The sequence below is a fragment of the Heterocephalus glaber genome, unplaced genomic scaffold (assembly GCF_053883595.1).
Source record: "Heterocephalus glaber isolate CG9 unplaced genomic scaffold, H.glaber_assembly_v1.0 deba00000281, whole genome shotgun sequence".
In the NCBI taxonomy this organism is placed as follows: Eukaryota; Metazoa; Chordata; class Mammalia; order Rodentia; family Bathyergidae; genus Heterocephalus; species Heterocephalus glaber.
In genome coordinates, this window is record NW_028258139.1 from 15,635,056 (window position 1) to 15,647,100 (window position 12,045).

The window sequence follows — 12,045 nt, forward strand, 5'->3', positions numbered from 1 at the left end:
GATGTCCTTTAGCTCATTGTCCCACCAGGGCACAGATGGGTCCCCAGCATCTTTTCTTTTTTCTTTCTTTTAAAATTAATTTTATTGGTACATTTTAGGTATATAGTATAACGATATTCACCATTGAAAAGTTGTACCTTTACGTAATCTATCTTGGTTCTTATTTTTTTCCCCCATTCCCCTGCCCTCCCTTCAACCCCTCCACCCCTCTCTATTTACAAAGACTTTGTTTCCATTTTTTCATTTTCTCATATTAATTCCATTCCCTTCTATCCTTTCCCCTACCCCTTCCCACTTTCCCCTCCCCTTTGCCCCTTTTCTTCCTATTTCACATTATCTATTATACCTTTTAGTCCTTATTTACACTTTCAGTTTCTCACACTAGAGAAACTATTCAGTATTTACACATGTGTGTCCTATTTATTTCACTTAAGAGTATGGCCTCAATGTGCATCCATTTAGCTATAAATGTCTAATTTCTCATTCTTTATGGCTGAGTAGTACTCCATTTTAGAAAAAAACTACATTTTCTTTATCCAGTCTCCAGTTGACCCCAGAATCTTTTCATGTGGACCCATATGTCAGACACAAGGCCTGTGCAGCCTGGAGGAGCTCGTGGCTGAATGGTGAATTCAGTTCTGCTTTTCAATAATTTTGATTTTTAGGGCTGTCCCCCAACTTGAATTGGAAAAATCACATTCTTCCTTACTGTATCCTGCTGGAGTATCTTCAGACCTACCTGCTTAATTTTGCTGTGTGTGGATCCAGCCAGCAGGTGATTCCTAGTGCTCTTCCCATACTGTGCAGCATGTTGGGAGTGATAGGGTGGTGAAGAAGGCACCTCTCGCCCTCTAGATAAGGAGGAACAAGCAGTCTGTCCCATGGCCCTGCAGAAGTTTGAAGAGGGCTTTCAGGTCCTGTGGAGACTTCCTCTCTCCGTACATCTCCGTTTCTGGTGGTCCTCAGAAGTCGCCCTCCCTATGTCCCTTAGCACCCTCAGCATGTGCCCAGAGCAGCTTGGGTGGATCTGTTTCTAAGAGATCAGACTCTCTGGGTGGATCTGGTAGCACACCATATGGTGAAGGGCTGGATGGCTCTGTGCCATGCGCTCTCTGTGGCTCTGCAGTTGTGTTGTGAAAGTAGCCACAGGTGATATGTAATCCAGTAATACGTTATTTGCCAGAAGACGTGGTGGGTGAGATTCAGTATGAAGATTGTAGCTGCCAAAGCCCTAGCTGAAAACACAGTGATATTTAAAGTTTGTTTTTTGTTGTTGTGGTCAAAATTTCCCTAAAATATTTTGTAAAGGCTTTGAGAAGGGGCCCCTGGGTTTTTTAAGAGACGAGGAGGCTGAGTAGCAGCAGGAGGAAAGAAGGTGGGAGGAAGCTGGGGAAATAGCCCATGTGTCAGCCCCTCACTTCTGCTGGGGGGACAGAGCTGACCCTGTTAAGTCCCTTTGCTCAGTGGGGTCCCTGGGCTCTGGCCTGAAGTCAGGTCCGGAGGAGCGGGAAAGGGATGAGGCAGCCCTTGAGTTTTGCCTTCAGGGCCTGTGAGGACGCCCTGCCTGCCTGAGCCATGGGTGACAGGGGGTTGGGCAGAGAGCTTCGGTGTGTGGCTGGGCTGCCCTCTTGGATATGCAGCCTGCCCACATTCTTCTGTGCCAGGCTCACAGACCAGCACACCTTCTCCTTGCCATCCTGCTCCCTGCTCTGGGTTTTTTCCTCCACAGTACTGGGGACTGAACTGAGCTACATCCTTAGTGCTCCTCCCCTTTATTTTGAGGAAGAGTCTGGCAAGCTCACTGAGTTGCCCAGGCTGGGCTTGAGCTTGTGATCCTTCTGCCTCCGGCTCTCAGAGTGCTAGGATTACAGACTTGTACCACCAGACCTGGCTTAACAATGAATTTTGTCGTATTCTTCTCATCATCACACTTTCCCTTATGTGCTTTATCTTACTTTGTAAAATATAGATTTTTTGGGAACAGTTTTAGGTTCACAGCAAACTTGAGGACACAGTAGAGTTCTTGTTTCCTCCTGCCTCCACAGAAGCACAGCCTTCCCCACTGTGGGCAGTCCCCACCAGGGTGGAGCACTGGTGTTAGCACATCGTCACCCAAAGCCTGGAGTTTCCATCTGGGCTCACTCTCAGTGTTGTACATTCTGTGGGTATTGACAAATGGGAAATGACATGTGTCTCCCATTATGGAATCATACGGAGTAGTTTCACTGCCCTAAAAATCCTGTGCTTTGCCTATTCATCCCTCCTTCCCCCACACTCCTGGGAACCATTGATTCTTTTACTGTCTCCATAATTTTGCCTTTTCTATAATGCGACATGGTTGCAGTTATATAGTACATAGCTTTTTCACATTGCCCTCTTTCTCTTAGTTATATACTAGTATTTAAGTCTCTTGTGTATCTTTTCATGGCTTACAACTTCTTTCTTTTTTTTTTTTTGGTACTGGGGATCGAACTCAGGACCTTGCAGTTGCGGGACAGGCAGTGGCACCACTGAGCTAAATCCCCGGCCCATGCCTTATTTCTTTGTAGAACTGAATAATACTCTACTGTCTAAATATACCACAGTTATTTACATATTCATCGAATCAATCTTGGTTGACATCTTTATTGCTTGGAAGCTTTGGCAAGTATGGATAAAGCAGCCATAACATATTTATGTGCAGTTTTAGTGTGCACATGAGTTTTCAGGTCATTTGTGTAAATGTCCAGGAGTATGGTTGCTATATTACAGGGTAAAAGTGTGTTTAGTTTTGTATGAACGAGAAAGACTCTTCCAAAGTGGCTGTTGTATGCTGTATTCTCACTAGCAGTGAGTGACAGCTCCTGTTGTTCTGCATCCTTACCAGCACTTGGTTTTGTCAGCATTATGAATTTTGGCCATTCTCATGAGTATGTAAGTGGTATCTTATTGTTATTTTAGTTTGTGATTCCCTAAGCATATATGATGTTGAACATTTTTTTATATTTTGGAGACTGGGTCTCGCTATGTTGTTCAGGCTGACCTTGAACTTACTATATAGCTCAGGCTGGCCTTGAATTTGCAGCAATCCTCGTGCCTTAGCCTTCCGAGTGCTGGGATTTCAGGCATGCACCACCATACCCGGTGATTTTGAACATTTTTCATGTGCCATCTGAGTATCTTCTGCGGTGAAGAGTCTGTTCAGATCATTTGGCCATTTTAAAATTAAATTGTTTTCTTATTGTTTTGAGTTTTAAGAATTTGTTGTATAATTTGAATAACAATCTTTTATCAGATATGTCTTTTGCAAACATTTTCTCCCACTCTGTCTTGTCATTTGCAGAGCAAAGATTTAAATTTTATTTATTTGTGTTTATTAGTTTGTGTTTGCTGTACATAATGATTACATTCATTGTGGGGAGTTGGTATATATGCATAACACATCTTAATTCTTTTTACTTCCCCTTGCTCTCCTCTCCATTCCCAAAGTTTTTTTTTTTTTTTTTTTTTGGTACCAGGGATTGAACTCGGGTCCTTGCACTTGCGCAGCAGGCGGCGAAACCACTGAGCTAAAACCCCAGCCCAATCCCCGAAGTTTTTAATTTTAATGACCTCTAGCTTATCAATTCTTTCATGGATGGGATCTTTTGAGTCACTTAGATTTCTCCTGTGTTAATTTCTAGGGGTTTCATAGTTTCGCATTTTTCATTTCTGTATGTGATCCATTTTGAGTTATTTTTGTGGGAGTCCCTGGTCTGTCTGGATCCTTTGTTTTGTTGCTGGATGCTGCATTGTCTCAGCTAGTGCCCATTGCCCTATCTGTTGGGAGGACTGTCGTATAGCCATGTCTTATAGCTCAGTGAGTAGGATTGTGAACTCCATGTGACACAGGAAGGGACAGAGGGTTGGCAAGGTGAAGTGTTTCCCCTGAGTTCAGATACTGTTCTTGCTTGGCTGTGTGACCTCAGCCAAGTCACTTGGTGTCCTGCATCAGTGCAATGGGATGCTGGTTTATTTGGAGGGGAGGTTGTTACAGCATTGGATTAGTTCCTATGAGGAGCTTAGGATGATGCTTGCATATTTGCTGCCATTGCTGCCAGGTGAGGGCTTCAGATCCAAATCATGTGCTCTTTCTAGAGTCCTAGGGGCCAGTGTAAAGACATAAAAGAAAATGCACTGAAGCCAGGCATGGTGGTGCATTTCACCTGTAATCCCAGAGGCTGAGGCAGGAGGATCACAAGCCTGGCCAGGGTAACTCAGTGGCTGGGTAAGACCTTGTCCGAAAATAAAAATTAAAAAAGGAACTCAGGGTAATACCAGGATTTGAGAGACTGAGGCAGGAGGATGGCTGTGAGTTTGAGGCCAGCCTGAACTATGTAGTGAGACCCTGTCTTGAAAAGAAAAAAGAAGAAAAAAAGAAATAGAAATCACTGGACAAGCCCTAGAAGCTTCTGGATTTCATTGAAATACTGAGTTACTGGTGGAAAAGAAGAGAAGAGATCTCAAAATTTGAGAAGGGGAGGGTTGAGCGTCCAAATTCATTTTTGCTGTATTCCAGAGAAATTTGATGGGGTTGGGGATAGTGTTTGGGAAGAGAGAAGAGAGCTTTTAGAGCGATCACACTGTCACTTTATAGAGAAATGGGAAAATGTGTTTTAAGCGGTTTCTATGTGCCCTGTGATTGGAATCCCCATTTGGTGTGCTTCTGAGAGATGTCAGGAAAGATAGAAATTGCTTTTCAGTTACTTTTTCTGTGTTCTCTGAATATAACTACAGGCTTGCCTCAGGGTACAGCAGGCCCCCTGGGCTTTATGCAAGTTATAGTTGGAGGTAGTGGGTTATCTATCCTGCCCATCCTTTCCATCCTAGTGGGCCTGAGGTCTCCTGGTGGTGCTTCCTTCTTCCAGCAATGTGCTTTCTCACCTGTTCAGCTCCCCATCGTCTTCATGTCCCAGCTGAGTGCTTTGTTTCTTTTTTTTTTTTTTCCTTAAGTTCTTTTATTGGTACATTTTAGGTATACAGTACTTTTACATTTATCATTGGGTGTTTGTACCTGTACATGATGTATCTTGATTCTTATTTTTTCCCCATTACCTGTGCGCCCTTCACCCCCTCCACCCTTCCCTATTTACATAGACATCATTTCCATTTTTTTTCTATCTCATAATTTTTCCTTTCCCTTCTTTCCTTTCTCCTTCCCCTCCATTCACCCCTACATCTTTGGACCTTTTTTCCTATTTCAAATTATCAGTTATTCATCTTAATCAATTTAACTCTTATTTACACTCCAAGTTTCTCACACTACAGAAACTAGTCGGTATTCACACATATGTGTCTTATTTATTGCACTTAAGAGTATGGCCTCAATATACATCCACTTAGCTATAAATGACTCTAGTTTTTCATTCTTTATGGCTGAGTAGTACTCCATTTAATATAAAAATCACATCTTCTTTATCCAGTTTCCAGTTGATGGGGAATTGGGCTGCTTCCAAGCTTTAGCTATTACAAACTGTGCTGCTATAAACATGGGTGCACATATATCGCTGTGGTATGATTCTTTTAATTCTTTGGGGAAGATACCCAGCAGGGGAATAGCTGGGTCAAATGGGACCTCTAGTCCTACTTCTTTGAGGTATCTCCATACTGATTGCCACAGTGGTTGCATCAGCCTGCACTCCCACCAGCAGTGGAGCAGTGTTCCTCTTTCCCCACAGCCCTACCAGCATTTGTTATTGGTTGATTTCTTGATGGCAGCCATTCTTTTTGGGTTGAGGTGGAATCTTAGTGTTGTTTTCATCTGCATCTCTCGAATGACCAGTGATGTTGAACATTTTTTCATATATTTATTTGCTTCTTTTACTTCTTGTTCTTTGAAATGTCTGTTCATTTCAGATGCCCATTTTTGAACTGGGTCTTTGAATTTGAGGGTCCTGATTTTTTCAGTTCTTTATATATTCTAGATAGTAGTCCTTTGTCTGAGGTACAGCTGGTAAATATTTTTTCCCACATTGTAGATTGTCTGTTAGCTCTGTTGGTGGTTTCTTTTGCAGTGCAGAAGCTTTTTAATAAGATGAGATCCCAGTTGTTGATTCTTTATGCTAGTTCCCATGTTACTGAGGTTTTGTTCATAAAGTCTTTGCTTATGCCAATGTCTTCAAGAGTTCTACCTAACTTATCTTCTAGCAAGTTTAGTGTTTCTGTCTTAATATTTAGATCTTTAATCGACTTTGATCTTAGTTTAGTGCATGGTAATAGGTATGGGTCTAGTTTCAATCTTTGGCAGGTTGAAATGCAGGTTTTCCAACACCATTTATTAAATAGGCTATCTTTCCTCCAATGAGGGTGGTTGGCTCCTTTGTCAAAGATGAGGTGGCTGAGTATGTCTGGAGTTGTTTCTGCATCTTCTAATCTATTCCACTGATCTTTGGGTCTGTTTCTTTGCCAGTACCATGCTGTTTTTATCACAGTAGCTTTGTAGTATAGTTTCAAGTTGGGGATTGTGATACCCCCAGCCATGTCTCTGTTGCATACAATTGCTTTAGCTATTCTAGGTTTCCTCTGCTTCCCAATAAATTTTTGGATTGTTTTCTCTAGTTCTGTGAAGTATATTGTTGGAATTTCCATTAGCATTGCATTGAATCTATGTAGTAGTTTTGGAAGTATGGCCATTTTGACTATATTGGTTCTTCCTACCCAGGAGCAAGGGATGTCTTTCCATTTTCTTGTATCCTCTTCGATCTCTTTTTTCAGAGTTTTGTAGTTTTCAGTGTAGAGGTCTTTTACTTCCTTTGTTATATTGATTCCTAGATATTTCATTTTTTTGGATGCTATTGTAAAAGCAATTATTTCCCTAATTTCTCTCTCAGTGAGTCTGTTATTTGCGTATAAGAAGGCTATTGTTTTTTGAGCATTGACCTTGTATCCAGCTACTCTACTGAATCTGTCAATTAAGTCTAGAAGTCTTCTGGTGGAGTTTTTTGGATCTTCTATGTAAAGTATCACATCATCAGCAAATAATGACAGTTTAACTTCTTCTTTTCCTATCTTTATTCCTTTTATTTCTTTCTCTTTTATAATTGCTGTGGCTAATGTTTCCAGAACTATATTGAAGAGGAGTGGTGATAGTGGGCATCCTTGTCTTGTTCCTGATTTTAGCATGAAAGTTTTCAGTTTTTGACCATTTAGTATGATGTTGGCTGTTGGTTTTTCATAGATAGCCTTAATCAGGTTGAGGTAAAGACCTTCTGTTCCCATTTTCTGTAGGGATTTTTATCATGAATGGGTGTTGTATTTGGTCAAATGGCTTTTCTGCATCTATTGAGATTATCATATGGTTTTTGTCCTTGACTCTGTTAATATAGTGTATTACAGCACAAGGACCCGAGTTCGATCCCTGGAACCAAAAAAAAAATAGTGTATTACATTTATTGATTTACGAATGTTGAACCATCCTTGCATCCCTGGGATAAATCCAACTTGGTCAGGGCATATGATTTTCTTGATGACCCTCTGTATTCTGTTTGCCAGTATCTTGTTGAGGATTTTTGCCTCTATGTTCATTAGGGAGATTGGCCTGTAGTTCTCTTTTTAGATTGGGTCTTTCCCTGGTTTTGGAATCAGAGTAACACTTGCTTCCAGGAATGAATTTGGAAGCCTTTCTTCCCTTTCAATTTCCTTGATGAGTTTAAAGAGTAATGGCAGTAGTTCTTTAAATGTCTTGTAGAATTCAGCAGTGAAGCCATCAGGACCTGGGCTTTTCTTTGTTGGTAAATTTTTTATTACATTTTCGATTTCACTCATTGTAATTGGGGTGTTTAGAATTTCTATATCTTCTTCATTTAACCTTGGCAATTCGTATGTATCTAGGGATCTGTCCATTTCTTCTGTGTTTTCCATTTCATTGGAGTAGAGGTTCTCAAAGTAGGTATTGATGATCCTCTGGATTTCTGCTGGATCTGTTGTGACTCCACCTTTTTTATTCTTGATTTCATGAATTTGTGCCTTTTCTTTCCTTTTTTTGATAAGGTTGGCTAAAGCTTTATTGATTTTATTTATTCTTTTGAAAAACCAACTCTTTGATTCATTGATTTTTTGTATTGTTCTCTTAGTCTCCATTGCATTGATTTCTGCTCTGATCTTTATAATTTCCTCTCTTGTACAAGCTTTGGGTTTGTTATGCTTTTCATTTTCTAGGAGTTTGAGGTTCTTCATTAGGTTATTTATCTGAGTTTTCTCTGTTTTCCTAATATGGGCATTCACTGCTATGAATTTCCCATGTAGAACTGCTTTCATTGTGTCCCATAGATTCCTGTATGTTGTACTGGCATTATCATTTACTTGTAGAAACTGTTTAATTTCTTCTTTAATTTTCTCTGTCACCCATTGGTTGTTCAAGAGGGTGTTATTTAGTTTCCATGTGTTTGTTGGGGTTTTGTGGTTTCTTATGTTATTGATCTCCAATTTTATTGCACTATGGTCTGATAATATACATGGGGTAACTTCAGTTCTTTTACATTTACTTAGACATGTCCTATGATCTAGCATGTGGTCTATTCTTGAGAATGACCCATGTGCAGCTCAAAAGAATGTGTATTCTGATTTTGTGGGGTGGGACACTCTGTAAACATCTATTAAGTCCATTTGTTCAATAGCTTGGTTCAGTTCTAGAATTTCCTTAACTTTTTGTCTAGACGATCTGTCTATTTTTGATAGTGGGGTATTGAGGTCCCCCACTATAATTGTGTTAGTGCTTATTTGGTTTTTCATGTTCATTAATATTTGTTTTGTATAGTTGGGGGCATTTGTATTTGGTGCACATATATTTAGGATTGTCATCTCTTCCTCTTGGATTGTTCCCTTCACAAGGATGTAGTGATCATCTTTGTCTCTCTTAATTTGTTTTGGTTTGAAATCTACTTTGTCTGCAAATAAGATTGCTACCCCTGTTTTTTTCTGGGTTCCTGTTGCATGGAGAACTGTTTTCCATCCTTTTACTTTCAGTCTATGAGTTTCTTTTTGAGTTAGGTGTGTTTCTTGTATACAGCATATTTTTGCATTTTCCTTTTTAATTCATTCTGTCAGTCTATTTCTTTTGATTGATGAATTGAGGCCATTAACATTGAGGGTTATAATTGATATTGATTCATCCTTGTTATGATGTTTTACTTTTGTTGGCTCTTTTATTTATTTTTCTCCCTTTCCTTTTGGTTTCTTACCTTGCCTGGTGACTTCCCTCTGTTGGGCCTCATGGAGTTGTGACCTTCATTGCTTTTTTCTAGGATATTGTTTAGAATTGCTTGTAGTGCTGGTTTGGTGTTCATGAAATTTCTCAGGTGTTCTTTGTTGTGGAAGTATCTAATTTCCCCATCAATTCTGAAAGATAATTTTGCAGGATACAACAGTCTAGGTTGGAAGTTATTTTCTTTTGGGGCTTGAAATACTTCACTCTAGGCTCTCCTTGACTTGAGCGTTTGTGTTGAGAAGTCTGCTGTGATTCTAATGGCTTTCCTTTTTAGGTGATTTGTTTCTTTTCTCTAACTGCTTGTAGGATTTTGTTCTTCTGTTGGGTTTCTGGGATCTTGACTATTATATGTCTAGATGTAAATTTTTTTTTGATGATGGCTAGTTGGAGTTCTATATGCCTCACTTATCTGTATGTCCAATTCTCCACCTCTGTCTTGGAAGTTTTCTACTCTTATTTCTGTGAACAGTTTTTTTATGTCAGTTGTACTTTCTCCTGTTTTTTCATGGACTCCGATTAGTCTTATGTTATTCTTCTTTGCATCGTCTAGCAGCTACTGGATTGATTTCTCATGGTCCCTTAATATTTTTAAGAAATCTCTGCTTTCATGGTCTTTAATTGTGATCCTGTCTTCTATATCTGATATTCTGTCTTCAGATTCCCTTAATCTGCTGCAGTTACTTTCAATGGAGTTTTTAATTTCCTGAATATCTGTTTGAATCTGTTTCATGGATTCCATTTCTTTCTTATGTTGGGTGATCATGTTTTCCATTTCTTTCTCATGCTGGGCATTCATGGCTTCCAGTGTGTTTCTGAGCTCATCTATTTTTTTTTATCTTTCTGTTCTAGAGCCTCTAATCATGTCTTACACTCTGCTCACCATCTCTGTAGGTATCTGGGAGATTATTTCTGCTTTGAATTTTTCTAGAGCCTCATTCATCTGTTTTGTTACTTCCTGTGCTATCAGTTAAGGGTGTCCAGGTGGTTGATTATCAGACTTTTCCACCTCATTTCCCCTGGGGTTTACCCTTGGTGGGGTGGAAGTCTGAGTTTGTGCCTTGCTTAAATGTCTTCTCATTTTTGTTTTTGGTACTGTCCTTGGTTTAATTCCTGGGTTGATACTTTGAAATTGCTTATTGTAAGTATCTTTGTTGCTTCTAATTAGAGCCCTTATGGAATGATTGCTTCTCAGAGGTGTCTTCCAGATATAGCTGGTCTTTAAGTTCTGAGTCTCTAATGACCCTGAGGCTATCTCATTTTCATTATACCAGGAAGGATCACTGACTAGATCAATATCAACACCTTAGCCCAAGTGATACAGTCACCAACACCATAGAATCAAGTACATCTTAGAAAATGACATTTTGTGGTAGTTATTAATCTATCACCTTTAACTGTGTGAATTAAATCAAAGTCGAGGACCAACCCAACATATGTTTATGGTGAATAAATTCTTCAGTATAACAACTTTACCCTTCAGGGTGGGGAGTTTGAAGGAGTTGGGGAGGGAGGGATAGATAAGTGAATGGATAGGGGAAGGGTAGCAGTGGGACCAGAGGACACAGGCGAGAGAAGGAAAAAGAGAATAATAGAAAAATAAAGAAGAAATCTGAGGGGCTGGGGATTTAGCTCAGTGGTTCCGTCGCCTGCCTCGCAAGCACAAGGACCTGAGTTCGATCCCTGGTACCAAAAAAAAAAAAAAGAAATCTGAATGAAGACCAAAACAGGAACAAAAAGGGAAGATGAACAATGTGGAAGAGTAAGAGTGTGAGTGTAAAAAAGTGAGAAAGGAAAGAGGAAAGAAAGAAGAAAAAAAAAAGGAGAGAAAAACAAAAATTTGCAAAGAGTAGGAAAAAAAAATTAAAGATAAGAGGAGAAAAAAACCCAAACCAATTATACTAATTCTGGAAATAAAAAATAAAAATGAAAATGAAGGGCCTCCTTCAGGGTATGTCTCTGCTGTCACAATAGACAATGTGGGTAGCAGTGTGCAGATAGAAGTCAATGAGTCTCAGCCAGCCAGTCACAGTCCCGTGAGATTCAGGCAGATTTCTGGCTGCAAGTCCCAAGTTGAGCTCCCTGTTCTCCTGTAGGGTTGAACTCTGCAGGGTTGTACTGCAGGGTTGTACTGCAGGTTCCAGCTGCCCTTTCCCTGAAGATAGTCCTGGTTCCGATGGGAAGTGATGATCACTTCAACTTACCCAGTATAGTGGTCTGGTGGTCCAGTGTCCTCTGTGTCTTTGTAGTGTGGAACAATGTGGCAGTATAGCCAAGAGGCCAGAGGAGCGGGCGTAGGGTTAGGGTTCCAGTGGATCACTGTTGGGGCTTGGGCTGGATGGGGCGGGTTCCCTGCGACTGGGGACCCCGCTGCGGCATCTGCAGATGTTCCATTTTGTTCTTTTCTCATAATGTTTCCTTTCCCTTCTTTCCTTTCCCCTTCCCCTCCCATTTCCCCTAGCCTTTTGGACCTTTTCTTCCTATTTCAAATTATCTTTCTTCAGAGCGGTCCCCTAGGGTCCCTTCTACCTAAATGGAATCCTTTTATTTCTCTCTTTAATTCAATCCTGTTGTTCTTCCTCTTAGCACTTTTCTTAACTTGTACCTTTAAAAACATTTGGAGTGGGCAGGGGATTTAGCTCAGTGGTTCCGCTGCCTGCCTCACAAGCACAAGGACCCGAGTTCGATCTCTGGTACCGCCCCCCCCCCAAAAAAAAACATTTGGAGTGATCACTTAGCACCACTTTGCTCAGTTACCTGTCAGCCCTGTGAGAGTGGAGGCCCTTTGGCCACTGTGCCTAGCTGGCCCTGGAGATGTCTGAGTG

General features: G+C 40.5%; 1 protein-coding gene across 12 annotated transcripts in view; it reads left to right on the top strand.

The window, feature by feature from the left end:
- Positions 1 to 12,045, top strand: part of Trappc9 (trafficking protein particle complex subunit 9) — a 737,148-nt gene that overhangs the window by 96,570 nt on the left and 628,533 nt on the right. The window lies entirely within an intron of this gene.